Below are 4,296 nucleotides of genomic sequence, written 5' to 3' on the forward strand. Positions count from 1 at the left end.
TGACATTTGGTCTGCTCTGATTAAGGAGCTCATAGGGTGTCTTCTGGTGCCTCTTGTTGAAAATGGATCGATTCTGGATGAAGCATGCAGTAGAAATTGCTTCAGCCCAGAAGGTGATGGGTAACTCCGAGGAAGCAAGCATGGTCCTTGTTGCTTCCACAAGGGTTCTGTTCTCCGTTCTACCATTCCATTCTGTTGTGGGGTTCTGGCTGCTGAAAAGTTTTGTGTGATGCCTTCATTGATGAGGTATTCATCGATTCTTGCATTTTTGAATTCAGTTTCATTGTCACTTCTAACTTTAATGAGTTTTAGTTGTAGAAGGACTTGGATTCTTTTCATCACCCCAATAAGTAGGTCAGGAACATATGATTTCTTCTTCACAAACTCAACCCAGGTGTATCTGGAGTATTCATCAACAAGTACCAATATGTACTTCTTTTCTGAGAGGCTTTGTGTTGATATGGGCCCACATAGATCAATATGGATCATATCCAAGGGCTTGGTGCTGGAGATTTCTGACATTGTTCGGTGAGAGGCCCATCTTAGCTTTCCCATCTCATAGGCTGAGCATAGATGATCTTTTTCAAAGTTGAGATCAGGAATCCCCTTGACCAGCTTCTGTTTGGCTAGTTTCTTTAAGGCATCAAAATTCAGGTGTGAGAACTTCTAGTGCCATAGCCAATTTTTGTCGCTCTTATGGGATACAAGGCAAAAGGTGTCTTGACCCTCAGAGGATTGAAAGTCCAGAAGATAGAGATTCCTTTCTTTTTTGGTTTTGATAATGGTTTGACCGGGTTTTGTATCTATGATGCAGAAATCTTTGCGGAACCTGACTTCAAGACCCTTGTCGCAGAACTGGCATATGCTTAGTAAGTTGTCTTCAAACCTTCAACATAAGCCACTTTGCTGATGGATATGTTGCCTTTGATGAGAGTTCTGTATCCCTTAATGGTTCCCTTGCTATTGTCTCCAAAAGTGACAGAGCCTCCTGATTTTTCGATGAAGGAGGTCAGCTGACTTTTGTCACCAGTCATATGCCTAGAACAACCTGAATCCATGTACCATGGTTGCACATGCTGGTTCTGAAAGAAAAATTAAGGGGTTTTAGGTACCCATTTCTTAATGGGTCCACGTTTGTTAGTAGGAGATACCACTCTCTTTTCATCGCCCTTAGCCTTTGCAGGCTTGGGTTTATTAGCATTTCCCTTGCCCTTGGACTTGGGCTTTTTCACATTTTCATCGGTTTTAACTTTATAGCGATAAACGTGTTGGGAGAATATGCAGTGATGTGTCAACATGTGATTCCTCAGGTTTTGTAAAAGAGCTAAACATTGACAATTATAATTTGGACATGAATGTTTAACGTTCTTTTTATTCGTTGAAAAYAAAGAAGCAAATGTAGGAGATGTAAATCCTGTCCTAGCATCGGTTGTTTTTACAAACTTCCTATCTAGTTCAGATTTTTTATTTGAAGGGGTCTTTGTCTTTACTTCTTTTCTTCTGAGGAACGACTGCTTTTCTTTAGCTGGACGAGAGAAAAGGTGATGGTTAGAGTTCTCAGAGGCAGGCCACTTCTGTTTTTGTTCACGAGTAAACTTAATGAACTTAGAAGATGTGCTAGGGCCTTGTGAGTTATCGTTAGCATATTTGATATTGCCTAGTTTTCCCTTTCCTTTGTCTGAAGATTTCATCGATAGTGGAACATCAGATATTATTGAGGGTTTGAAGTTTTGAGGCTTCTTATTCTCAATTTTCTTGTGTAATTTACAGACTATCTCTTCTTCAGATTCAGAATCAAGAAAGTCTCTCGCTGATTTCTCAAAATCATAGATGTTTAAGGGAGGTGTGGGTTCATAGGTTGATGCTTCAGAGTGATCTGTTGGGAGTTCCATTATTTCTGATTTAGATGAACTTCCAATGTTACTTGGCTGGTTCATCGATTCATCAACTGATGGTTCCTTACTAGAATTCTCCTTTTTATCAACAGTACTTGCTGATGAAGTGAGACTTACAGCTAGAGACTCTGATTTAACCATAGGGTTTTCATCGGTCTCTGGCTTGGAGATGTCATTCACTTCATCAGAGTTCTTACTTGTACTACTCTCGTATACCACGTTTTCAAAATCCTGTCTTGAGACGACAGTTTTTTCATCGACTTTAACTCTTTCAAAATTTGCTTTTGGTTTTAGGAAAAAGTCGGGTTTCTAAATACATCAAATTTTGAAAGTGGATTCAAGGGTGGATTTCTTTGAATCGATGAAGGAGTCCAATTCATTGAATCCAATCCCTTGAGTGTCCGTTTGACCATTTAACTTTTCATACATATCTTGGGCATCCTTGTATTTCTTCATCAGAAGTTCATTGGTTTGAAGCTTCTGATGAAGAATCTCCCTTTCCTTTTGAAAGAAATCTTTGAGAGCTACTGAGTTGAGTCTCTCTGCCTCAGATTCTTTTAAAGCCTTAGTTTTCTTTTCTAAGTCTTTGGTTACTCGCTTGTTTATTTCCATAAGTTTTYCTTCCTCTGATTTTTTAAGGGCGGCGATGCGAGTCTTTTCTTTCATCAGATCAGCTTTTTCTTCGGTTAGAAGATCAGTTTCTCTTTTGTAAAAACTAACTTCTTTTTCCGCTTTAAGTCTTTCAGATTTTTCAAAGCTTAATTTTTCTTTTAATTTTAAAAAGTCCTCTGAAAGCTTTATTATTGTTAACTCTAGCTCAGATGGAGCCGAGTTGGTTTTATTGAAAGTAGACTCACATACCTGGTCATCGGTGTCAGAGGCAGATTCTGCATTGGACGTGGCCATTAGACAGATGAGTGCTTTGTCTTCTTCATCGGATGAAGAATCAGAAACCCAGTTTTCTTTCTCAGCCATCAGGCTTCGCTCTCTAGGATTGTACTTGTAATAGTTAGCATCCTTTACCATTCGTCCTCTGCATTCATTGGAAAAATGACCGAATTTTCCGCATCTGAAGCAGCGGAGGTCATTTTTCCTTCCATCTCTGTCCTATTTCTTCTCCTCTCGTCTATCTTCTCTCTCTTCTCTTCCATCTCTTCTGTCTTCCCTCAGATGAAATTTAGTTGACTTCCTTTCATAGGATGGCCGGTACCTTTCCCTCTTGAACTCTCTCTGTTCATAGGGTTTCTTGATGAACTTTTTCTAGAACTGCTTTGTAATCAAGGCCAGAGACTTGGGAAAGGCTTTGACATCATCATCTGATTCAGATGTTTCATCTTCAGATTCTGATTCCACCACCAGTGCTTTCTTTCCTTTCTTTTTGTGGTATCTGGTGGAGGTCCTTGATACTTCCTTTTCTTCAGCTGCTAGAGCCAGGGGTCCACCAATGGACACCTTTTTCTTCATGATGTCGTTCTCTTGTGTAGCAAGCGTTCCGTATACGTCATGGAGTGACCAGCCGTCTAAGTCCTGATTTGCTTGAAGGGACATCGACAGCTGTGTCCATTCATCGCCGACACTTTTAAGGAACAAAACATTGTTTTCTTCCTTCGTTCTGGAGATATCGTTTCGACGACATTGATTAATCAATGTGTTGAAACGATCGTATGTCTTATGAATTGGTTCATCAGGAAGAGCCTTAAAGTTGGTGTATTCGTTGAGACATTGGGCTCTACGATTGTTCTTTGTTTTTTCCCCTCCTTCCAATTGGCTTGCCAGCTCATCCCATAGTTCCTTGGTAGTGGAACATGCATCAAGGGATTGGAAGATTTCATTAGGTATGGCCATGATTATCAGTCTTTTGGCCTTTTTGCCGGTCTCAACCCGCTCAATGTCATCTTCATCCCAATTCTTCTCGTCTTTGGGCATGTAGTAGGCGGGAATTTCAGCTGTGGTATTTGTTTTCCAAGAGTCTGTGGAACATAGGGACCCTCCATGACAGATGACAGATAGTAGAAGGTTTCTGTCCATCCCTTCCAGAAAATTCACCATTGGTATCCTTCATTGTGGGTACTCTTCTCTTTGAAGAGTTGTAGGTTTGGTGAGGGAACCAACAGTATAGGCGGAGTTCCAGTTGGCCATTAAAATTTTTGAAGAGAGAAAGTTTACGTTTTAGAGTAGATAATTTTTGTGAAAAATGTGAATTGAGAGATTTTTTATGTTCATTTGATTGAAAAACAATCAATTGGCTTTGATACCAATTGTTGATCCCAGATCTCTCAATAACACTAATAATCAAGTTAAGAATAACCAAATTATAATGTTTTAATGAACAAAATGATGAACACTCAAGAACAATGTATGAACATTCAAAAAAATATTGAGTGCCAATGATTTCACTTTA

Source organism: Cynara cardunculus, unplaced genomic scaffold (assembly GCF_001531365.2).
Source record: "Cynara cardunculus var. scolymus isolate 2C unplaced genomic scaffold, CcrdV1 Un_Scaffold_4905, whole genome shotgun sequence".
Lineage (NCBI taxonomy): Eukaryota > Viridiplantae > Streptophyta > Magnoliopsida > Asterales > Asteraceae > Cynara > Cynara cardunculus.